Raw genomic sequence first — 26,848 nt, 5'->3', positions numbered from 1 at the left:
TCACAAATACATAATTAACCTGAAATTCATCACCACGAGGTGACCATTAATGTTTTTAGAACAAGGGAGCATTTGAAACTACAGCTTGATCCTTGCTCATTCTCACTACCCATGGTTTAAACAAGCCACATTTCACTGAGTTTGGACATCACAGGGAACTGACACGACATCCACACCATACATTTAAAGCATAAATTAAAGCATAGGGATTCCTCCAAAGAATCCTGGAAATGGTAGTTCGTTAAACGTTCTTGGAACTGTAGCTCTGTGAACTACAGTTCCCAGGAATCTTTGTGGGGAGAGCCATGTGCTTTAAATGTGCATTAAGTACATGGTGAGGAGGATGTGAGTGTTTGTTTAAAAGCAGAAATCGATGCTTCCAATCTCTTCCTCCAGCAAGCAAAAGAGGGGAGGGGAGAATGCTGAAGTCCTCACTTTGTTTTTCTCAAGCCAATGATATTTAATGGTGGCCAGATGGACTAGTGCAATAACTAAACATAGTAACTTGCCTCCAACCATTAGCTCACTTCAGACACACAGCAGTTATCAACCTCTTCCCTTGAGAGTCATTTATTGCTTTTATTACTGCACAGCTGGGTTCCAGAAGTGAATTCTTTTGATTGCAAGAGACAAACCTCTGCTTTTAACTTGTCTGTATTACGGTGTTTGGCAAATATTTGTCTTTGAGAAATATTTCCTTTTGCTACAGACATTTTCCCCAACTTACTGTGGCTCATTATGACATTCTTAAACCATCTGTAGAGAACCATTACTGCTTGTGGTTAACGGTTTTCTTTCCTTGGTGCTTCTTGATTGGCATTAATATAATGAACACATTTTTCCCCCTTATGGTTACAGTCAGTATTTTTCTCTACTATTTATAGTGCTCATTCTTGTATGTTGGTTTTGCCCCCCCCCATTATTTCCTGATTCCCCTCCCCAATTCAAACAGGTTGAAAGGATGGCATTTGGTGGTCTTTGATGTGCCAACATTGCATCTACACAGAGCATAGGACTGACCTCAAGGCTCTCAAAACTCACACAAGAGGCCTCCTTCCTTCCCCTTGTCCCAGTGCTGGGCACTGGTGCTACCCTTGCATCAACAATGCTTTGTATGAGCAAAGACCTTACAAAGCGCAGGAGCTCCATGCAAGGCCCTTTGCAAGGGCAAAGGGGAAACCAGACTGCCTGTAGCCCACCTTCGATTCCAGTGGTCCCCAATCTTTTTGGGCCCAGGGGCACAATTGAAAATCCAAGAAACTGTCATGGGCACCACAAAATACCCATTTCACAGAAGAAAAACTGGCAATGCTTAGCCCTGCCTCAAAAAAAGGCAAAACATACACCCTCTCAAAACAAAATAAATAAAACACAGACAAAAAAGCAGGAAATTGTCTCCACACACACATACACACACACACACTTCCTCTGAACCCCACATGGGAACTATGTCTCAAACTGACCCATGATTTGTACTGGTTTTGCAAGCTATGTTAACAGTATACCATATTTACTGGCTAAGAAGTAAGGAAAAGTGAATGCACCGGCACTATGTGAAGGTGGCAGCCATCCTTCAGAACAGAATGCATGTTTAGTAGGCTTTCTTTAGGCAGGTATTTGTAGATACCATAGATAACAGTGTTTGATCTCAAGATAAATGTAGTCTAGTGGAGCTCCACAATTTGCACCAATTGATAGCTACGCCTGTACACAAAGTTCGACACATATTGCAAAACCTAGAATTGTTCTGCTAGGAAGATCAAACATTCTCACTGCAAATCTGCTCACGTTGATTTGTGTATAGTACTGTATGTTTTTCTTAATATGCTAATCCAATTTTGGCATGCCATGTAAGCAATCAACATGGAACCGGGAGACATCGCTAGAGTGGCCATACTTTTCCTTTCAAGTAAACCATTGTTTTGGGTTTCTTTTATACCCAGTTTCTTTTATACCCAAGAGAGAAAAGTCATGCTCTTTTGGACATAAATCATATGCAGAAGTATTTGAGTCAGCCTGTTTGAAATAACACTCCCATTTCTTAAATTGTAGCCAGGAGGCATCTCAAAATATAAGTCAATCCATAGAGGCAACCCAGTGAACTTGAGCTTGGTAAACAAATTTGTCTGAGCAGGAAAACTTGCACAATGATAAATGTGAAGAGACAATAAATAATAATAATAATAACAATAACAACAACAATAATAATCCCCTGCCCTCTCTATTAGATTAATGAATGTACATGTAGCTTATTGTCCATCAGAAGCAAAATGAATCTGATCAATTTACAGATTGTATTTTATAGTCAAACACAGCTTTACCAACCGTGAGCGTAGTAGATTTCTTAAAGTTAAAAATTTACTGCAGGAGAGGCCTAACAAGGGCTTCATGGCATGAGAATAAAGAAGTCTAGCACTAACCTTGGAAACCAGATTTCTGAAGCCTTCCGCAGGCCTTAAGCTCTGTCTTAAGGCCAGTCTGTGCAGCTCTGGGCCCTCTCTCTCCAGCATGCCAAACAATAGCCTACCACTGGAATACAATAGCCTCTCTCTGGAACAGTGGAAGGAAAGGATTTGGTACACGGCTTTAATAGAAAAAACTTACTCAGAGACTAAAATCACACACACAAACAAGCAGACTCAGACAAATATATTAATATATTAATACTTGGTATTGCTTTATTCAGTACATAACAAGGAGGACTAGCCAAAGAATCCATCAGCTACGTGTAGACAGTTACATTGCATTGACTTTCTAAGAAGTGAAATGGAAAAAAGAAATATGATACAATCCAAAAACAAAATATGAACAAGCAAACAACAAGTGGTCTAAATCTGTTACCTGAAACTTCTTGGGGGGGGGGGGCAATGGAGGATGGTGGCTCCGATGTCAGTGAGGCAGTGAATCCACTCTGGGTTTTAGTCCACACTTTCAAGGAGCTGTCCAATGCGGGAGGTTTAAAGGATACTTGTTATTGTACTTCTTGTCAAAAATATAACTTACAAGTACTTTGGAATCCAATGTATGCAATATATGATTGTATTTTAGAAAATCATAAATAAAATAAAAAAGGCTAAAAGAAGGCTGAAGAAGGCTAAAAGGAAATCCGTTGTCTTATACTGTGCTTATAAGTTTCAGAAGTATGTGGCTAGCCACTATTTGAAACAGAATAAAACATAGTGCATCAGGCACATTAGCTAAAAGGATAACCCTGCATATTTCTTTCCTTTATTTGTTTAGAAAAATATATAAATTGGTTAATAAAAACTCCTGGTAAGTGGTGTACATAAAATAATATAAAACAATTATCAATAATACTCACTTAAAATTAACAAATATTAAAAAGTGGTCAATGCCTACTACAGGAGGGAGTTATGCCCACTGCCTTGAAAGAGGCAGTGCTGTGACCCCTGTTGACCAGTTGTTCCTGGATCCAGAAGTTTTAGAAAACTACCATCCAGTCTACAATATTCCCGTCCTGGGCAAGGTGATCGAGAGGGTGATGGCTGGCCAGCTGCTGGCATGCCTGGAGGAAGCAGATTATTCAGATCATTCCAGTCTGGCTTCCAGTCTGATTTCAGCACTGAAACAGCCTTGATGGCCCTGATTGATGAACTTTATTGGGAAAGAGACAGGGACAAATGTAGCTCCGCTTACTGGGCGAAGCTCCGGTGAGCGGCAGCACAATTGCAGCCGATGGTGAGGCTGCAGAAGCCATTCGGAAGAAGGGCAACATCGCGCGTCATGTTGAGATGACACGTGGCGTGCCGCATGGAGGAGGCGGAGCCAATGGGCTTATTTAAGCCCGCAATTCCCATGGATCCTGCACCCGCAACCCGTGCCATTTTCGACATGAATGCTCCATTTGCGGAGTGGCATACTCATGTGCAAACTGCCCAAGGGGCAGACCCTTTAGGTGTGGGGGTAGGGACTATCAGGGAGGCCGGAAACAGCCCCCCACAGGAGGTAATCAAGGAAAAGCGCTCCTCCCCAGTTAAATTGAACGTGTTGAAACACCTCCTGGACAGTTACCCAAACCAGGAGGTCGCACGTTTTTTGTTAGATGGTTTTTCATTAGGCTTCTGAATTCCCTACACCGGCCCACGTTTGGCTTTTAGATCTCGCAACCTCCGCTCCACGGTGGGAAAGGAGGACTTAGTACAGCAGAAGATAGATAAAGAAGTGCAGGCTGGGCGAGTTCTCAGCCCATTCCAGTCTCCCCCTATTTCTAACCTTAGAGTGTCTCCCCTGGGCATCGTGCCCAAAAAGGCAGCCAGGGAATTTAGGCTCATTCACCATTTGTCCTACCCGCAAGGGATGTCAGTTAATGATTTCATTCCAGATAATTTGTGTTCTGTCCACTACACGTCCCTGGACACTGCAATGTGCATGGTGCATTCCTGTGGTAAAGGGGCTTTTATGGGTAAGTGTGATATCAAGTCCGCCTTCCGTCTCCTGCCAGTTCACCCAGCGGATTTTGAGCAACTGGGCTTCACCTTTTTGGGCCTTTCTATATAGAAAGGGCCCTGCCCATGGGATGCTCAATTTCTTGCACTGTTTTTGAGCACTTTAGCTCTTTCCTGGAATGGGCTGTCAGACGGGGGGGCTTGCACACGGTGGTGCAATATCTGGATGACTTCCTATTTGCTGGCAGAGCAAACACGGGTGAATGTCAGCACTTAATGTCCCAATTTAGTGAGTTGGCCGAGGAACTCGGTGTGCCTTTGGCCTTGGAGAAGACGGAGGGCCCTGCCCAGGTCTTGACATTTTTAGGCATCGAAATTGATGCAATAACCATGAGTTGCTGGCTTCCCATGGATAAAATTAATCTTTTGCGCATCAAAATCTGGGAGGTAGTTGGGGCTAAGAAAGTTTTCATTTCTACACTCCAAGAACTAGCAGGACACCTGAACTTTGCTTGCAGGGCCGTCGCAGCCGGCCGGGCCTTCTTGAGACGAGTATATGATGCTATGGTGGGGCTTTCAAAACCCCACCATAGATTCAGGGTTACGGCAGCTTTGCGCGCCGACCTAGCAGTTTGGTCCTCCTTTTTGCAGGACTACAATGGGGTCTCTTTTTGGCAACATAAACGGCTCCTGGAAGCAGAGATGCAAGTTTGTTCTGATTCATCAGGGTCTTATGATTTTGGAGTAATATTCGGGTCTTCCTGGTGTAATGGACCATGGCCTCAGGATTGGGTTCAGGAAGGACTGGACAAGGACCTGACCTTTCTTGAATTCGTTCCCATTGTACTTGCAGTGCATTTGTGGGCAGAGAGGCTTCAGAGCTCTACTGTCCATTTTTGGTGCGACAATGAGGCCACAGTCCATGTTATCAATTCACTTACATCCAGGAACATCAGGGTTATGGGCCTAGTCTGGGCTTTTGTTCTCCAGTGCCTGCGTTTTAATGTTCTTTTTCAGGCACAGCATGTTCCTGGCATTGACAATAGTGGTGCTGATGCTCTGTCACGGAACCAGATGGACCGTTTCCATCAGCTGGTGCCGCTGGCCAGGGCTCAGCCAGATGCCATGCCCCCTACAATTTGTGAGATTGGAGAGCGGAGTCAGAGAGGGCCATAAGCCTATACATTGCCCCCAGCATGCTCACCAGCTATCAAAGAACAGGTAGGGCAATTGAGGACTTTTGGGCCAGCAAGGGATACATGCCCCAGTGGCCCATTCCGGTGAGTCCTGCTGGAATTTCTGGTGGATGGCAGGACGCAGGGCCTGTCTGTCCGAGCCTTACAAGGTAAGCTAGCCGGACTTTCCTTTCTAGCTAAGGCACGGGGTTTTCAGGACCATTCCACAGATTTTAGGGTCTGGCGCATGTTAGCTGGGTGGGCTAGGGAGCACCCAGCTGCCCCTGGTAACTGCCGTCCTATGTCTCCAGAACTTTTAAAGAAACTCATGAGCCACTGGTCAGCGGTATGTTCTTCCAACCACGAAATACAACTATTTCGAGCAGTGTCTCTTACATTATTTTGGGGGGCATTTCAAATTGGAGAAGTAGTGGCTGGGTCTAAGTTGGACAAGTCACAGCGCGCCCTCTTAATTACAGATATCAGCATGAAAGCGGGCAGTGCTTACCTTATGTTACGTAGGTCCAAAACTGACCAGAGGGGTAGGCCAGGCTGCAGGCTGTTGGAAGGTGGACTTCAGGGGCCTATAGGAGTTATGTCCACCCCATGAGCAGGCCTGGTAATACGGAAGCCTAATAGTGTTGACTTGTTTTGGCAGGTTGCTGGAGGGGGACGGAGTGGATGCGCATCCTTATCTGCGGCCACAGCATGATTTTGTTGCACTGCAGCCAACTCAGAAGGGACAGGAAGGGGGGAGGTATGAGTTTCAGGTGCCTCCGCAGCCAGAAGAAGCAGAGTTGGGGATTATTGTGTCTGAGCAGGATCGTGCGGGAGGGGGGCAGCCTGCTCTCCAGCCAGTTCCCACGAGTAACGCCCTTTCCGAGGAGCCGAGCACACCACCCCCAGTTGATGCAGAGGACTTGTGGGGGGAAGCTTCAGAGACAGTGCCAGCTCCTCCCTTGCCAAGCAATTCCCAGGAGGATTCCAGTGTGGCACCGCCCCCTGACCTCGAGCCCGTTGCTCGGGAGCAGGTGTCTTCAGATGAGCCGTTGGATGCGCGTCCCCTGTCTCCTCGTTCCCGTCGCCGCGAGAAACGGACAGGGCAAAGACAGGAATTACAAAGAAGTCAGAGATTACGTTCAAAAACATTTCCTATATAAGCCTGCCGCTCCCAGTGGGGGGTCGTTGAGTCAACTTCCTTCACACGCTGCAGAGCATGTCTAGAGTATAGTTAGGGACTCTAGTGAGTTAGCGTAGGGTTTCCTATGAAGCGCAATGCCTTTGATGTATCCATTACTCTAATAAAACGAGATTTACTTGCACACACACTCCAGCCTCATTCTTTCGGCTCTGGATGGGACAGATTGACTCAACCACCATCCCTACTCGAACCTGTTCCCATGGCGGATGACATGGACCAGAACGGAGCAAGAGGGGGAGTACCTATCACCATGGAAGCTTTGCATGCCGAGATCCAGAACCTCCAAGTGACTACGCAAGCCCTACAAGCCGAGAACCAAAACCTCAGAGCCGCAACGCAAGCCTTGCAAGTGGATAACCAGAATCTCCATGCCTTGGTCGCCCAAGTCCAGGCTGTGCCCCCCGGGGTGGCAGACCCTGTGAAGTCTCCAGTGGGGCTCCCCGTGCAATACGGGGGCCAGAGTGAACAGTTTGCCACGTTTCTAGCCCAATGTGAGTTGTACATTCAAGTGCGCAGAGCTGAGTTCCCAACTTATGATGTGAAGGTGGCATTCATCATCAGTTTATTGGAAGGGGAAGCGGCAAAATGGGCCACCCCATATTTGATTCGCAACGACCAGATATTGCGCCAGTTTGATGCCTTCAAGAATGTGATGGGGGACATGTTCCGAGACCCCCAGAGGAAGGAGACGGTTTCCCGCCAGTTAGGGACCCTGAGACAGGAAAGGGGGTCTGTAGGGCAATACACGAATGCTTTTCGTGTTTTGTCTCAGGAGACGGAGTACAATGACCCAGCCTTGATGTACTTCTACAGAAATGGACTGAGTCCAGAAGTGTTGGATGAACTGGCGTGCTCCACACACCCCGACTCACTGAGGGGTTTGATTCAACTGAGTTTGCAGATAGACAGCCGCTTAGAAGGAAGAAAGTTGGAGCAAAGAATGGAGCCTTCACGGAGTCAGGTTGCTGCTCCGCTGCCCCGTGCGCGCCCCGTGCCCAATCCTGGCATCCCTACTGTCTCGGGAGAGGAGCCCATGCAGATTGGGGGGGCTAGACCGAGATTGACAGAGGAGAAGAGGGAAAGACGCCGGAGGGAAGGACTGTGTCTCTATTGCGGAAAGTCTGGACACCTCGCCAGAAATTGTGCAGCCAAAACCGGAAGATCCCAGCCGCCGGAAAACTTCACATCCCAGCTCTCGTAGAGGCTAGAGAGTTGGGGGGTGCTACAGACACTGAGCCTCTGTTATGACCCCTTCCCTCCCAAGGGGCCCTTCTGTTGCCCATTCGCATCACCCTATCCTCAGGCGAGAGCTTCTCAGCCAAGGCTATGATCGACAGCGGAGCATCTTCTTGTTTCATAGACCGAGAGTTGGCGCTACACCACGCTATTCCCACAAGAGAACTGAGTCAGCCGTTGGCAGTGGAAACTATAGATGGCCAGCCTCTGAAGTCTGGGGGGGTGACTCGGGTGACTGAGTCCATGGAAGTGAAGGTCTCTGGGCATCGGGAAGACCTGTGGCATCCTTGCTGCGTTTCCCGGTGGTGTTGGGTATGCCTTGGCTGGTTAGGCACAACCCCACAATCTTTTGGGATGAAGCTGTGGTGGTTTTTACCTCCAAGTACTGCCATCAACATTGCCAGCCTGAAGAGGAGCCACAGGTGTTGGCAGGGGCGTCTCCCCCAAGGGAGATAACTTTGCCCACCAAGTATGGGAGTTTTCGGGACGTCTTCGATAAAAAGGAAGCGGAGCAACTCCCTCCTCACCGGCCCTATGATTGTGCCATTGACTTGGTGCCTGGGGCACGCATCCCCGCCGGGCGGATCTACGCTCTATCTGAACCAGAGTTGGCAGCGTTAAGGGAGTTTCTGGATGCCAATTTGAAGAAAGGCTTCATTCGCCCTTCACAGTCCCCAGCTGGTGCACCCCTGCTGTTTGTGAAGAAAAAAGGGGGGGAGCTCCGTCCCTGTAATGATTATCGAGCCCTAAACCAGCTCACTATCCCCAATAGTTACCCGCTGCTGCTCATTAGGGAAATGTTGGAGAGGTTGCATTCCACCAAAATTTTCACGAAATTGGACTTGAGAGGAGCTTACAACTTGGTGAGGATTAAGGCAGGTCATGAATGGAAGACTGCATTTAAGACCCGTTACAGTCAGTTTGAGTATTTGGTGATGCCATACGGGTTGTCGGGAGCACCTGGAGTCTTCCAAAATTTTATGAATGACATCTTTCGGGACTTTGTGGACCGCTTTATGATAGTGTATTTGGATGATATCCTGATTTATTCGAACACTCCCGAGGAACACGACTCGCATGTGCATGCAGTGCTGCAGAAGTTACGGGAACACCGTCTTTACGTGAAGCTGGACAAGTCTGGGTTTGACCTAACCACGTTGGACTTTCTGGGGTATCGGATCTCTCCAGCAGGAGTAGAAATGGACCCAGAAAAAGTTCGTTGTGTACTCATGTGGCAACCCCCCAAGACCAAGAAGGATTTGCAACGCTTCTTGGGCTTTGCAAATTACTACCATCGTTTCATAGCCAACTACTCCCATCAGACCGCACCGCTCACGGATTGCCTGAAGGGCTCAGGACCTTTCCAATGGACAGAAGCTGCACAAGATGCTTTCAAGAGCCTGAAGCGAAGGTTTGCTACTGAACCCATACTACAGCATGCCAACCCGGCGCCCCCTTTTGTGGTAGAGACAGATGCATTGGACGTCGCGATCGGAGGGGTTCTTTTGCAACCGGCCCAGAAAGGGGGAGAACTGATGCCTTGTGCCTACTTTTCCAGAAAGTTAACCGACTCTGAACAAAACTACACTGTGTGGGAAAAGGAGCTATTAGCCATTAGAGATGCCTTTGAAGCCTGGAGACACCATCTGGAAGGGGCACAGCATGAAATTGAGGTGCACACGGACCATCGTAATCTAGAGAGTCTTCATACCGCCTGTAAACTCAATCAGAGGCAAGTGTGCTGGGCTCAGTTCTTTGCACGGTTCCATTTCAAAATTCATTATATCTCCCAAGCACAGAATAAGCGGGCTGATGCCCTCTCAAGGAAGCCAGAATTTCTGAGGGATCCCACCCCAAGACCGTTACAGTACATAATCCCTCCCGAGCGGGGAGTAGTAGGGACCTGCCAAGATTCTTGGGAAGCTGAAGTGCGTGAAGTGCAACAACAGGACCCTTTTGTGCAGGAGCAGTGGGTCAAAGAGGGCGCGTCACCCCAGGCAGAACAGAAGGACCTTATATGGAAGGATGGCATACTGCACCATCAGGAAGCTGTTTATGTGCCCCCTGGAGAACTGCAAGTGAGGGTACTACATCAGTGCCATGACACCCCCACGGCAGGCCACCGTGGGGTTTTTAAGACCATTCAAGCTGTCACTCGGGAGTTCTGGTGGCCCAAGGCGAAGAAGGACGTAGAGCATTACATTCGCTCTTGCCCCACTTGCATGAGGGCTAAACATGCCACTGGGAAGCCACCGGGGCTACTGGAACCCCTTCCTACTCCAGGAGGACCTTGGCAAATGATTACTATGGATTTTATAACAGACCTTCCACCTTTGCAGGGGAAAACAACAGTTTTGGTGGTCGTTGATGCCTTCTCGAAAATGGCTCACTTCATTCTGTGCGCAGGGCTCCCAAGCGCTCAAGACACTGCCAAGTTGTACGTGCAAAATGTGTATCAGCTGCACGGTCTGCCAGACAGCCTGGTTTCCGATCGGGGCACACAATTCACCTCATGTTTTTGGCAAGCGTTGTGGAAGTTGCTGCAAAGTGAGCTAAGATTGTCGTCTGCCCATCATCCCCAAACGGATGGGCAGTCTGAGAGGGTCAACGCAGTGTTGCAACAATATTTACGTTGTTTTGTGGGGTATCAGCAGGACAAATGGATGTCCTACCTGCATTTAGCAGAATTTGCCTATAATAATGCTGTGCATTCACACACGCAACAGACTCCTTTCTTCGCCAATTTTGGCTACCACCCCCGAGCCTTCCCTGCCCCAAAAGACAGTCTCTCAGTCCCAGCCGCTGAGGATTACTTGCAGGAACTTCACGCTATGCAACAGCTACTCCAAGAGCAACTAGAACAGGCCAAAGCAGATTACAAACGCGAAGCTGACCAGCATCGGAGAGAGGGGGACCTCATACGAGTGGGAGACCAGGTCTGGATCTCTACACGTTTCCTAGCTATGCCTGGCCGGTGTCGTAAACTGCAGGATCGGCGTGTAGGGCCCTTTGAGGTGGAGGCTCAGATTAACCCCGTGGCTTACAGACTAAAATTGCCACCCACCTTCAAGATGCACCCAGTCTTCCACAGGGCATTGTTGGCCAAGGACGCTGCCCCCGACCCTCACCGTCCGTGAGTGGAGCCCGCACCACCATTGTTGGTAGAGGGGGAGGAGGAATACGAAGTAGAACAGATTTTGGACTCACGAAAACGCTGAGGGCGTCTTCAGTACCTGATTCATTGGAAGGGGTACGATCCAACTGAACGTTCCTGGGAAACAGAGGAGAATGTGCACGCTCCGACTTTGGTGAGAGAATTCCATGAGGCTTATCCAGAGAAACCTAGACCTCAGGGGTGGGAAGGGTTAAAGCATGGAGGGGGGGATGATGTTGTGCTGCAGCCAACTCAGAAGGGACAGGAAGGGGGGAGGCATGAGTTTCAGGTGCCTCCGCAGCCAGAAGAAGCAGAGTTGGGGATTGTTGCGTCTGAGCAGGATCGTGTGGGAGGGGGGCAGCCTGCTCTCCAGCCAGTTCCCACGAGTAACGCCCTTTCCGAGGAGCTGAGCACACCGCCCCCAGTTGATGCAGAGGACTTGTGGGGGGAAGCTTCAGAGTCAGTGCCAGCTCCTCCTTTACCAAGCAATTCCCAGGAGGATTCCAGTGTGGCACCGCCCCCTGACCTCGAGCCCGTTGCTCGGGAGCAGGTGTCTTAGGATGAGCCGTTGGATGCGCGTCCCCTGTCTCCTCGTTCCCGTCACCGCGAGAAATGGGCAGGGCAAAGACAGGAATTACAAAGGAGTCAGAGATTACGTTCGAAAACATTTCCTATATAAGCCTGCCGCTCCCAGTGGGGGGTCATTGAGTCAACTTCCTTCACACGCTGCAGAGCATGTCTAGAGTATAGTTAGGGACTCTAGTGAGTTAGCGTAGGGTTTCCTATGAAGTGCAATGCCTTTGATGTATCCATTACTCTAATAAAACGAGATTTACTTGCACACACACTCCAGCCTCATTCTTTCGGCTCTGGACGGGACAGATTTTCTGGGCGGGCTGCAGGGCCGCGTCATCTCGAATGGGCTCACAGCTGGGGCTCAGCCAACGGGCTACCGTGCAATGGCTTGGCCGGCAAGGGATGCACTGGGATGGGCTCCTGCCCACCCTGTTCCGGCAAGGGTTAGTGTGTGAGGTTCCGCACATTTTGGTCATTCACCTGGGAGGTAATGACCTGGGTTTACTCAAGGGCAGGGCCCTTACTGTTCAGGCATGTAAAGACATGAGCATTATAAGGCAGCATTGGCCTTCAGTTTGTCTGCTTTGGTCAGACATACTGCCACGCAGGGAATGGCGTGGAGTTTGGGACCCCAGGAGGATAGACTGAGCACGTAAGAGTGTCAGCCCATTCCCCATCCGCTCATACAGCATTCTAGGGTTGAACTCTATAGGGCCGATGGCGTTCACCTGTCAGACACAGGGAACCACATATTTTTGCAAGACCTGCAGAGGAGTCTGCTGGAAGTTCTTCTACGCAGTGGGGAAAAAGGGGACTAAATAGAGATTTGTCCCCTTTTTGTGGCTGTAAAGTGCGGGAGGAGAAATAGATAAAGACAGCTAGGTGGCCCCCTTAGGCACCTTTAGAGGTGATTGGTGGTTCCGGAGGCCTGTCTCTCAGGGTTTTACGGCCTGAGGACAGGATATGGGCTGCTTTTGGGGCCAACTTACCTCATCCGCTCGAGGGTTCTACGGCCCTGGGGGGTTGGTGATGTGGGAAGGCCTCCCTACTCACCTACAAGGTGTGGCCGGGGCAGGGGGTAAGCAGAAGGGGGCTTGCCATTTGCCCCAGCAGGAGCTGGTCGCCCGAGATCTGTAGGGCAAGCTGCTTGCCTATAGTTAGTTCACGCACTTAGGTTTCACCTCTGCAGGTCACTTTAAAAGTTTTTGGTTGTAATTTAATAAAGTGGCCCTTTATTCAACCATAGCTGCTGCTGTCTGCATATTATTTCACCCATCGACCGCAATGTGACCATGTTGGTTCTCCTTGATCTCTCAGCAGCTTTTGACACCATTGTTCATGGTAACCTTCTGGAGCAATTGAAGGAGGTGGGAGTTGGAGGTACTGTACTGCAGTGGTTCCACACCTAGTGCAAGACTGCTACAAGAAAGTAGTACTAGGAGATTGTTATTCGGCTCCATTGGTGTTGGGTCCCACAAGAGTCCATTCTGTTTCTTATGCTATTTAACATTTATATGAAACCATTGGGAACTGTCGTCTGGGGATCTGGAGCAGGGTGTCATCAGTATGCTGATGACACACAGCTCTATCTCTCCATTCCACCTGAATCAGGAGAGGTTGTGAAGGTGTTTGACCGGTGTCTGGAGGCAGTGATGGGTTGAATGAGGCTGAATAAGACAAAAGTGCTTTGGGTGGGTGGTTCTCATGTCCAGGAATTAGGCATATCACCTGTTCTGGGAAGGAAGGAAGAGCTGGGAAGAAAGGAAGAGGTCCATAGTCTGGGAGTACTCCTGGATTCAAACATGTCACGAGAGTTCCAAATAGCTCCTGTGGCTAGGAGTGCTTAGGCCCAGCTGAAGCTGATTCACCAGCTATGGCTGTTCCTGGACTGGGATAGCCTGGCCTCAGTTGTTCATGCTCTGGTAACTTCCCATCTGGACGGTCTGGAGGCTGCAGCTAGTGCAAAATGTAGCTAGTAGGCTGATAAGTGGGAAGCCCAATGGGACCATGTGTAACCAGTCCTGAAAGTGCTGCACTGATTGCCCGTGAGCTATCAAGCCCAATTCAAGGTGTTAGGACTAGCATATAAAGCCCTAAATGGCCTGGGAACCTAGAGCGCCTTCTCCAGTATCAACCATCTTGGACCCTACAATCAGCAGGTGAAGCCTTGTTGGTGGTGCCACCAGTGAATGCTGCCCGGTTGGCAATGACCTGTGACAGGGCCTTTACAATGGTGGTTCCTCGTTTGTGGAATGCCTTCCTAGTGAGGTATGTCTGTCTCCATCACTATTAACTTTCAAGACGAATTTGAAAACATTCCTGCTTACCACAGCATTTAATGGCTGAAGAGGACTACTTCTGGCAACCTGAAGATCGCTGATGAAAGAATGTTTTTAGCTATGTTTTATAATATTTTTAATTGTGTTTTATAATGTTTTAATTGTAATTGTTCTTGACATTTTTTTCAACTGTACTTAATATGTTTTTCTTCTTTTTGTTAAATGGTTTTGTTTGTTTGCCACCCTGGGTTCCTTCGGAAGGAAGGGTGGGAGGGATAGAAATTATATTATTATTGTGGTGGTTGCTGCTGCTATTGTTACTATTGATGATGGTGATGATGATGATGATGATAATGGAATTTACCATAAGCCCCTGATGTGTCATCACTCTGGAGCACCGTGGGAAATTTGAGTGGCAACTCGCACCCACCCAGCACTGATGCTGAACACTGCTGCTCCTGCTCACTGCTGCATGAAAGAGCCCACCAGAGAACACTTTGTCAGGGGCCACTCAGAGTGATCAGATGGCTGATCTTCCAAAAACTTGGATTAACTCAGAATTTATTCAAGTTCTCTCCCCAATCAGAAGAATTTGAGAAATGGTTCCATGCCTGTAGGTACTAGTGGAGCCAATAGTTCTGGTGGGAGTGAAATTAGGGGTGGGGGCATAGGTTACCCACAGGACTGGTTTTGGAGTCCCATCTCCCCATTTTGCCCCCAGCATGGGTTTCCTGCCCCAACAGAGATGAATGGAGCCATTAATTCTGATGGAGCCATGAAAAGACCACTGCAGCTTGATGGGGCCCCATGAGCATATTCACTTAAAGGAGGGTGAATTCAAGCAGATACAGGAATATATGTTTCTTGGTTACTCCAAATACTGTGGAACTGAAGTGTAGGTGAATTAATACACCACAGAACTGGGATGTGGTCTCTGTGGCACATAGGCTCAGGTGTTTCTTTATTGCAAGTCATAATTTGAGCTTTTTTCCATTAAACTTTATTTGTCATTTCGTTGTTTTCTGCACATTGCTAATCTGTATTTTAATTTTAATTTTTAATTCAATTATTTTTTTAACTGGCTCCCAGTTTTTAAATGTTTTATCTACTCTTATCTGATTTGTAGAGTTTTATTGTATTGTGTGGGTTGGTTTGGGGCTTTGTTGTAGATGTTATTGTTGTTGGCCATCTTGGGCATTTTTTGTGGAAAGTTGGGTATAAACATAACAAATAAATAAAACCTATGTGGATAAAATCCATATTCCTTGGATACACCATTCTATCCATGATTATTTTCACTTCTTTAACAGCGCCTCATTGCCCCATACCAGTGAATAATCTCCTCCTTCCCCAGTCACCCCTCACCACGGGCTGCAATGTTCACTTAGTTAGTATAGAGAAACATGAAGGTTGCACCACCAAAAATTATTTGCTGAAGACCTGATGCCATATGACTATTTTGCCTGTGTATACTGTAGCCTCTGCTCTTTAATGAAGATGGATGTGCGCGAGTGTGCTTATTGTCAGCAGTGGCTTGCCATCTTTAGAACGCTCATCTTTTCAGTACCAGGCTAAGACTTTTTATACATCAAGCATTTGAGTGTTGGGATCTGTCCCTCGCTCACTCAGTAGGTGGTTTTTAGCTGCTTTCATAGTGATCAGTTGTGATAATTTTATGTTGGGAACTGTGTACTTGCAGGCAGGAGCGGCCAGCATAGTGGGGTGGTACCACAATGTTGCCCTCCCCACAACAGCATCACTGCCACTTACCAGGACGGGATGAGGCAGAATAGCTGTGAGGTTGGGTTATGTGGGCGCACCAGCAGATGACATGTAAATAATGATATGATACTAATTTTCTTACATTTATATCCCACCTTTCTTCCTTCATGGAATCCAAAGCAGTTCCCCCCCACCCACCCATCCAGGCACTGATCAGGCCCAGACCTGCTTAGATTCCTAACAGTGGTGGCCTTGTGTACCTTCAGACCAGCTCCTGAGACTGTCAGGTAGGAGTTTTCACTACTATGAATATAGTGCATGGTCATTGTTTGTCATTGTTCTTCACTGTTTGAGAAAATTTTATATTGTACTTGTTTCATATTTCTCATTGTAAGTCACCTTGAGGCTTTCTTGGTATAAGGGGATGAAAAATTAAATGGTGATATTCATTGCTAGTCTTACTCAGAGTAGACCTATTGAAGTTAATAGACATGACTAACTTAGCTTCATTCATTTCAGTGGATCTGCTCTGAGTAGAACTTAGCTGAATAGAACCCAGACACAATAATAATATATAATATCCCAGGATTTTTATGGAACTTTCTTAATAACACAGTGGAAGCCACAATATTTCTTCTGTTTCAGTCTTGGGTTAAGTACTAGAGTATTAGGGAGCCACTTGTAGTAGAATAACTCCCCCTTTCCACTAAGAATCAATAAAATGTCTATTTATAGAAAAGCTTTCCTTAAATAAGACTTTCCAAGTGCTAAGTAATATCTGACACCTGCTCCTCTTGTTGAAGGTCTTGTGACCCTGTAATAAAACTGATTAATGGAGTGTCAAACGAATAAATGGCACTGCTCTTGACCCTGATTTGCAAATACATTTTCTGACACCTTTTTGACCTCTGTTTGACATATTTGACAATTCAACATCCTCTTACAATTAGATGTGCTGTCGATTTGTCTTTCTGACGATTTGTCAAAGCCACAATAAGCACATTTCCTTAATACATCTTCAAAAATCACAAGATTCTTGTCAGTGTCAATTATATTACATAAATTGATAACCTTTTATAATGTGTAGTTCCGATAACAGTCATTCCTAAAAATCTGAATTCTTAGAAAAAATGTGTCTTCCTACTGCACACTGTGGTTGATTGGTTTGATGAAAGGTTTTAATATTTAAAGTATTTATATGCCACCATTCAAGGCAAAGCCCTTCCAATCTGGCTTACAAACCACTATTTTTAAAAAGCATAAAACAAGTTTTAAGATACATATAAAATCATAGGAACCCAGGAAGCTGCCTTACTGAGTCAGACCATTGGTCCATCTAGCTCAGTATTCTCTATATTGACTACCAGCGGCTGCCCAGGGTTTCAGGCAGGACTCACTCCTAGCCCTACCTGGCGATGCCCGGGATGAAATCTGGCACCTTCTGCATGCAGAGTGGATGCTCTGCCACTGAGCTATAGCCTTCCCCAAATCATCCAAAGCAGCACTAAAAATAGCAGCAGTTTAAATAAAAGGTATGCATTGCAGTACTGTTGGGACCAAGATTCTGCCCTGACACTCAAAGGTGGAACAAGACTGTGCGGGCAGGCAGCCAGCTTATGAGCCAGGGAGACGCTCCACCCTGATATTACCTATATGGTTTTCAAATGGGTTCACTTTGCAAGGAGGCTGCTTGAGACCTGATGGGAAAATTAGCTGAAAGAGTTAAATTGGTCATCTCAGCTGAGATGATGTCACAAGTCATATACATAGGACTTGACCTTTTACAATCCAATCAGTTGGATGCAAGAAATAATTACAGAAAGGTGCCCCTCAGGAGCTGCACTTATTCTTCAAATCCAAACTTCATCAGAGTGACTAACACCACCCGTCACTGCAAAATAAAATTCTGACAGAGTGGGGATCTGCTTCATCTTGACCGCACAAAGTGCAGAGCTATACTGAACGGCGACTCCCTGATCCAATCAGTTTTTGAATTTGTTTTGAAGCTTCACAGCAAAAATGGTTCTGGTTTTGCCTAGTTCCACTATGACATCACTTGCTGAATCACTTGTGCCCCAGGGTCTAAGACTCCATTATCTACCTCTTTGTTACCTCTGATTCCTGCTTCTCTAAAAGCAGAGGTCCCTGCTCGCTGCAACTGCTTCAGAAGCCATTTTAAGGGCTTCACCACAATTCCTGCTAGCTGAAGTGCAGACCCCACTGTAAACCGCCCAGAGAGCTTCAGCTATGGGGCGGTATATAAGTACAATAAATAAATAAATAAGAAGCCATTTTCAGGGCTTCCCCTTACTTGCTGCCTTCAGTGTTTTCCTGCCTGACCAGAAATTTCAACCAACTCCAGTTTTACTTCTTCAGGATTGCCCATCGGGGCTGGGAAAGGTATATCTTGCTCCCGATTGGGAGTACTTTCACTACAAATTGTAACCTCCACATCTGCTCCCTCTTCCTATCTTCGTGTGTGTGCGACTGTTTCAGAAGCCACCCTGTGGACCTCCCTGCCCAGCTGTGCATGTCTGAGGCCTAGTTGCAACATCAACCCAGAGATGGAGATACAGCTAGTGGTCTTTCTAAGCTGTGCTGAACTCAACCCCACCTCCATTTCCTCTTATGCTTGCTCCTTCACATATGTGTATGTTGTGTGTGTGTTAGTGTAGTTGTGGTCAGATTTAATTAGCTAAGGGTAGAAACACACTCACTGTTCTGCCAGTTCCAGTGCATCTCTACCTCTCTCTTTGGAAAACAGAGGCACACAACACTACTCAAATCCACCGCTTTTTATTGTAAAACCTGGCGTGATCAGCTTGAGCGCATTTTTAAAAATTCAGCTTCAAAGAGATTCCGCAACTGATCAGCAGATTAAACCATTTCCCCTCCAGACGTGGCTAATAAGCGCTTTGCTATAGGCGACTAGTGTGTTCACAGCCTAATTTTCCCAAACCAAGTAAATGTATATTGTTACAGAGCTATACCCCACTGATGTTGATATGTTTTGTTGCTGAGCTATTCCCCATTGAAGTGCTAAATATGTATATTTTGATTCTGAGTGAGCTCTCAATAAATATCCCCATTTTTTAGACCTGTGCAAGCATAAGTTACTGGGTAAATTTGCCAAGACACACTAATCCCAATGTCTAAAGTACCTAATTCACGAGACTCCTACACTGTGTGTATGTTCAACACATGTCTGCTGAGGAGGCTTGCTAACAACTGTGCCAAAAGCTTGTGGCTTTCCTGGCAGCTGCCGGAATTTCCTTCCAAGGAAAACTGCACCAACAGGGCCCCGGCCTCCCAAGGCTGCTTTCCTAATTTGATTCAGCTTTCCTAATGTGAACATGTTCCAATATAGATAGATTCATAACAAGCAATTAAATAACAATCATCTTTCCAATATAGTTTGGGTTTACCACAATGTGTGAACTTCCTTGTGTTTAATTTACAGCCTATTGTGGTTTTATTTACTTATTTCGTGTGTGTTTTATCTTCTGCTTTTCTGGGATCTCATTTCACATAGGGAGATTTTCCATTAATATTGTTTATTCATTGTCTCTGAATGACAAAGGCAACATGAAGTTGATATGGAAAAAGACATTCTTGATGCATATGGACGTTTTGATACAGGAGCTGGTGTCCAAGCCATCTCTGTGCATCTGATCAGAAGACAGAGCACGGGAGGAGATAGAAGACATTCAAATGAGGGCTCTATGAAGTAATTGGCAGGATTCAGGTTGTACCATGGCCTATTGGGAAAGAGAAACATGGAACTCAAAAGCTTGCACATTCTACTATGTCAAACAATCATGCTTCATTTACTCTTTTCATTTACATGTTACTTCAGAAGCCAATTTAAAGCAAGCTCTTCCAGAGTAAATGAATAAATACAAAAGAATGAAAAGAAGGTTAATACATAATAGGGAGGGGGGTGAGTTCATGCTGTGATCCTTGGTTTGGAATTGGGATGTTACAAATTCACAAGTGTCCCTCTAGCTATCTGAGAAATGTTGAAGGGTATGCTCTTTACTTCCATGTTTCCAGGGCCAGCCCAATACGTTTTGCTGCCTGAGGCAAAGGACAAGATGGTACCTCCTGCCATTCCACATACAGAAGCTGCCTCAGCTGGCAGTTGAATTTCACTTCATCATGATGGCTGGACAGCATCCTATGCCACCCCTGAGGGCAGCAGGCTAGTTTAGGGGGCACAGAGCACACCACGTGGCATATACAGCTCTGTCCTCCGGCAGACGAAAATGGCTGGGGGGCTCTGCAGGAATGGCCAGGGTAGCTGTCTCTGCCCGGCTTGTCCTACCTGAGGTGGCCACCTCACTGCTTAATGATAGCGCCAACCCTGCATGTTCCCTATTCTTTGCCAAAAAGTCTGTTTTCAGTTCAAATCAGGGTTGGTGCAAATGAAATACCCAGCTTAATAAAACAAGATTCATGCAGACAGGCTAACACTCCCCTTTCTGACCATACAGTGCCTGATCCTTGCATAGTTCATCATCTGTCTAGCTGCTGTTGTGTCATTATTTTAGCTCCCTTGAAATATATTATCTCTCTCAGCTCTTTGTCCCTCAAAAAAGGAAGGAAACTAAGGCATGCTCACTTATTGCGTTAGAACATAAAACTGATTTATAGGAAGGTGAACTTACTAGACTTTCCATATCAGGTTGACATGCAGGGCAGCCACAGTTAGAAAACTGCTCTCTAGAATTGCATCATGCTGGAAAATATTTCATTAATAGTTGTTTTCCTCAATATATTTGGAAGCTTGCTAGAATGGTGGCGTGTTTGAAATGCCACAGCAGTGCCGATTCCTATAAATGCTGTAAAGCTTAATAAACGTAATGTTGCAGACTCCAACACAAAAAGGTGCCTTAAAGAAAAATACATATGGGAATAAGAATTAGAATCTCTAATTGGACACGGCCTGAGAAATGGATGTGCTTTTTAGTAGTGTGGCCAATTGCAAAGTACATTTTGCAACAGAAGTTTACTATGTAGGCCCCAGGACAAAGTAAACAGGTATTGACCCTCTGGAAAGAGAGCAAGGAACAGAATCAGTCAGGGATAATCAGGCCATTCAAGTATTGCTGATATATGCATAAAACCTCCTTCCTTCCCCTCTCCCTGCCCCTGTCCTAATGTCCCAAGTGTTCTCCCTCCCTCCCTTGCGGCTGCTCCTCTTCACTCTTCCAGCCACCATTGCCTCTTACTTGCTGCCTTCTTTTGACTCACTGAACCTCTTCCCTACCCACCTCCCTCTCCTCCCTCTAACTCTGCCCCCTTCCTTTGCGTTACTTCTATCTCTTTTCTCTCTCTCTCCCTCTGCCCATACACACTCACTGCACCCAACCCGGCACCCAAGTTTGCTCCTATTTTGATTTTGCCTATAGCCTTGCATGAACCATGTGTTTACATTTATTATATATTTATTGGACTTTAATTTCCTGCCTGACAGATTTCTCTCCCTTTTCTGCCTCTGTTTGTCTGCCTGCATGCAAATTGTGGTGCTGGCCAGAGTCGCAGCAGCAGCAAGAGCAACAATTAGCATATGGGAGTCGCAAACTTTTTTGAGGTTACAGAGGGGGGGTCGTATTCATAAAGGTTGGGAACCACTGTGTAATGAATACTAGTTCTTGGCTGGATAGCTAAGATGTGTGAAGTGGTGGACAAAAATTTTGTCAGAAAATTTATTATTTTATTATTTATTAATTATATGTTTAAAGTGCCCTTCAACCCAAAGGTTCGCAGTTTGGATCCCATGAACCAATCTCTCCAAATAGAAGCATCAGTGTCACCTTGAAATACTGCCTCAAGTATGAGGCCAGTCTAATGGAACAAAATAGCCACAACAAAGCTGTGGATAACTTCAATGCTGAAGTATTTCACAGTAAGCTTTTCGCAATATGCCTCAGATGAAAAACAATTGATACGCAGGTCAAATGCCATCTTTTATATCATGTTGATGCCAGCCAGAGTTGACATTTTCAGTGGATTTGTACATGCTGAACCAATATAATGAATGATGATATCCACACCCACATTCAGTCCACTTTTCAGAGATTTTTCAGGATGACGCAAGTCTTAATTTGGGCACATATTAAGCCATTCCAAAGACTGTTTTAACATACAAAACCCACCCCAAAAGGCAACTCGTGTTGATCTTTACTCAGAATGGCCATGTGAACCGAATTAAGTACCTTTTAGTAGGAAGATATATGATCCAGGATCAAATGAGCAAGAGTGGACTTGCATGTGCCCACTGGAATGTTTGGCTTTCTTTTCTGTAAACAGCAGATGCCATGCCTTTTTAAATACAAACCACTTTTTTAAAAACTTCCCTCAATTCCCCAAACAGGAATTCCTTGCTGCATGGAGGAGTTTCTGTTCAGGAAGCTTGAATTCAGTATACTTTCACTGAATGTACCGAGCTAATAGCCCATTTTTGGTCTGCCAGTGTTTTCCAAAGCAGATGTGCTGTGGGATTCTCTTCACAGGCCATCTTTGGAGCCAAAAATTGCCACACAAAATGGCTGTTTCAAGGCATGTGTCATGGAGGTGCTGCTTGTAGAAGCCCGAGAATCTGGCAAGAAATATAGAGCTGGATCCAGACTTGGCTGCAGCAGAACTCCGCTAATTGAAGGTAGAGGCACACTTACTGTTCTGCCAGTTCCAGTGTGTGTTCATCTCTCTTTTCTGAAAATGGGGGCACATAGCACTAGTCAAACTACCAGAGCTTGGAAAAGTTACTTTTTTTGAACTACAATTCCCATCAGCCCCAGCCAGCATGGCCACTGGATTGGGCTGATGGGAGTTGTAGTTCAAAAAAGTAACTTGTCCAAGCTCTGCTTACTGTAAAACCTGGTGGGATCAGCTTGAGTGTTGTTTTTTTAATTTGCTTCAAACAGACTTCACAACTGATCAGTAGATCAACCCATTCCTCCTCCAGGTACGGCTAATGGAAATATTTTGCAGTAGGCGACTAGTGTGCTCATAGCCTGAATGCTTCCATTGGTGCAAGGTATGAGGTGATTTTCTGTCATTCTTTTTCCTCATGCAGCCCCCATGCACTCTGACTTTTTAAAAAATTAGAACACTTTTATACTACCTCTCATTAAAAAAAAGTATCTCAAGGTGGTGTGGAACTAAAGGGGATGTCAGCAAAAATTGCCTGTGAGAGTGCGAAGTAAGTGGAGACCTTCCATTTGCATAAGATGTATGGATCCAGCCCATACATTTGATACATTATCATCATCATCCATGACAGTAGGAAGGGATGGGGAGAGAAAGAGGGAAAAGTACACAAAGTGGAAGAGACATTTAATCCACAGAAAAGAAAACAGTACATTTCTTCCAAATGTTTAGGGCATTCAGAACACCTAAGTAATATAACCAGAGAAGGAAAGATGGAATAATTCCAGAAATGATGCCCAAAATGCCAAACTTAGGCAGACAAATAATATCCAAAACTGAGCACTTCCCTAGCAGGAAACAGCCAGATTGACCTTACCATTTACATCAGTGATATCACTGGTCTGATCAAAAGCTTGATGAAGTCAATGAAAGAATTCTAAGTGATTCCTTTATGTGTGGGGTCAAGAATGAAGACTTTTTTTAGAATGCATACTTATGATGGTAAGTGTGAGATGCTCAGGTCCTTCTAAGATACTTGCAGAATGCTATAAGCAGTTTTATCCAATGGGAAAACAGATTAATACCCTATATTCATGGATAAGCATTCTTTGTGGAATTAAATTAAAACATGTTCTTATGAGAACTTTCCTCAAATGTAAACACAAGTAACACAAGAATAATGTTCTGAACCCTGAAGACTTTTATACAGCCTGTCCTAAGGCAAAACATCCAAACAACTTAATTAAAAATTGCTTGAATTCCGCTGAGAGTTCAATCAAATTAATTAGATCCTGGATATATAATGATACAATATTTGGGTCCGGTTTTAGAGTGGGGGAATAATGGGTTCTGAATAATGAAAACAGGATTGACATTATTTGGTTAAGGTGTTGCTTTTTATTGTTATTAGGAAACATTTAACTCCTCCACCCCCCCACCCCCAGCCAGGTACAGAAATGTCCCTTTTTTATCATTATCTGAAATTGGGTAGAAATACTAGGTATAGCTCAGAAATGTCAAATTCTGAATTTGGATACTGGAGATACAAGTTAAAAGTTGGGATCCATTGGAATTCTTGACCTTTCTTTTTTATAGCAAACATGCCTGCCATTTCCAAAGTAACATTGAATGTTCCCTTAATCTTGAAAAGCAGCTTGCTTTTTGGCATGGGAGATCACTTTATTAAAAAACACAAGCCTGAAGTTTCCTTGGAAGTAAGGAACTGGGTTTGCATCCTTTGTATTTCAGTTACACAGCTTTCCATAACCTGGCATCCTCTAGATGGTCTGGACTACAACTACCATCATCCATAGCCAGCACTGTAACAATTAGAGATGATGTAGTCAAGAAACATCTGAATGGCACAAGGCTGGCGAAGGCCAATGCTAAACATAATAATAACCTATAGTCTAGTACTACACGTATGAACAGCAATGAACCTCAGACTTGAGCACTCATCCTTATCCTTACATAGCCATAAGGAAGAGATCAGAAGCTTCCACTTCCACTTTTATGCTAACAAGACTTCCTAATTATGTCTGAACTTGGGGGAACTCTGGCTAGTTTCAGCTATTTGTTCAACTAGGATGAGACATTGGTTTACACAGTGGAGCTGTCAGGCCAAGACTTCAGGACAGAACTCCAGAGATCCACTCAGTAGAATGAGCAGGAGGATTGCTGTATGGGAAATAACCACAAGACATTGCAATGTAAACCGCAGAGATTTTGTGTGGCATGCTCCATTTCCCTGTCCCATACTCTTGTCTCACACCCCTGCTTCTCACCCAAGTGAGTTTGTTTATTGCTTTCTAAGGCTTCTTGCATAGTACAGAAGTCTAAGAAGCTCTATTTAGGCCAGTAAGCTCAATTTGCAGGCTTTCTCACTCTGCCTATGTTGACTATAACAGTGCAAAAAGCTGGGGAAAAGGCCTTTAATTAGCCAAAACAGACAGTGGATGCCAATGAGATCATTGGAGAAGATGTTTTCACATATGCTACCAAGGGCTGGGAAAGCAGCCTTCAAAGCCGGGTTATGAGATGTGCTTAAGGATATTGGCCAGCAGAATTAATAAACAAAAGACAGAAGTATGAGAGCCTAATTAAAAACATCCCAAAAAGGTATAGCTAATTTAAAACACAGGTGCAAACCTGTGCCCACATCCAGGGGCTCTTTTGGGTATAAATAAAGCCCCTAGTTCTTGATCAGAGCGCTTCAATAGAGACCGGTGGGTGCTGTATAAGAAATTGGCCACAGGGATCTTGCTGTTGCTGCTTTTCAGGCTTCCAACAACTGAAGGCGAATGTAAGGGGGGGGGGTCATTAGCTGCTTTTATCTCTGTTTTATTGTTTTAGTGCCTTGCCTGCAACTCAAAGCTACACAATTATCTCAAATAAAACAGTCACTTCAACAGGGGAAAATGCAAAGTTCTACACTTAGGAAAAAGAAACCAAATGCACAGTTATAAGATGGGGGATACTTGGCTCAGCAATACGACACGTGAGAAGGATCTTGGAATTGTTTTTGATCACAAGCTGAATATGAGGCAACAGTGTGATCTGACTGCAAAAAAAGCAAATGTTATATTAGGCTGCATTAACAGAAGTATAGTTCTGATTTTCGCACTTCAAGAAGGATGCAGACAAACTGGAACAGGTTCAGAGGAGGGCAACAAGGATGATCAGGGGACTGGAAACAAAGTCCTATGAGGAGAGACTGAAAGAACTGGGCATGTTTAGTCTCAAGAAGAGAAGACTGAGGGGAGATATGATAGCACTCTTCAAGTACATGAAAGGTTGTCACATAGAGGAGGGCCGGGATCTCTTCTCAATCATCCCAGAGTGCAGGACACGGAATAATGGACTCAGGAAGCCAGATTTCGACTGGACATCAGGAAGAACTTCCTAACTGTTAGAACCATGGAACCAATTACCTAGAGAGGTAGTGGGTCTCTGACACTGGAGGCATTCAAGAGGCAGCTGGACAGCCATCTGTCGGAAATGCTTTGATTTGGATTCCTGCATTGAGCAGGGGGTTGGCCTTGATGGCCTTATAGGCCCCTTCCAACTCTACTATTCTATTATTCTATTATTTGCTTTGACGTCAGAACTGAGCTAAAGACAGCCAGTTTAAAATATGAACTAACAACATGATTTCAAAATTGCGTAATCAAAACAGGACATTCTCCTTGGCTTAAATCTTGGGCAAAATGGCTCAATTAGCCAGGAGGAATTACCATGTAGAAATGAACAACTCCAGTTGATTTTTCTAAATCAAACAACTGTCTGGTATCTGTCATTTGCAGATTTGTTTATTTTTCTTTCTTAGAGAAGCTGCTATAGGATATAATAACTGGAAAAAATGTTTGGGGAAGATTGCATGCCTCTGATCTTGCTCTTATATTTGATATGGTTTGGTATTATTGTGGTTCTTGGTTATGAGAAGAACATTCTTCCTAAATGCCACCTACAGAAAGAGAGCAAAAGAGAGAGCTCTACACACTGAAATGATTTCAGATTCATAAGGTCCTGTTTTGGCATCCAGAACGTTCCTGATGGGTAAGCAGGTGTTCCATGTCACATAAAACATTGCTATCTATGTGGTAGAACTGATAGGTCTCTTTCTGGATCTTTGCATCAGGCTCTCTGTGTGGTGTGGGCAACAGCAAGGTTTGGCCCTGGTTCATACACTCCTGCTGCTGGTGCCCTCCTTCACATGGTGGAGGAGTAGATGTGCTCCACACCCCTCTGCTCTGCAAATGTCTTCATATATGAAGCAAATCATCCATGCAAACGTGGGTATCTGATTTAATCTGCATCTGTGTCAGAATTGTTTAATATGTTTTAATAATGTTTTTAACCCTTTTTAAGGTTGTTGTTTTTTTAAATGTTTTTAATGCTGTTTTGTTTTAATGTATTTTAAGATCTGTTTTTATGATGTTTTAAAGTTT

This window comes from Rhineura floridana, chromosome 2, assembly GCF_030035675.1.
Source record: "Rhineura floridana isolate rRhiFlo1 chromosome 2, rRhiFlo1.hap2, whole genome shotgun sequence".
Taxonomy (NCBI): Eukaryota; Metazoa; Chordata; class Lepidosauria; order Squamata; family Rhineuridae; genus Rhineura; species Rhineura floridana.
This window is presented reverse-complemented; position numbering follows the sequence as displayed.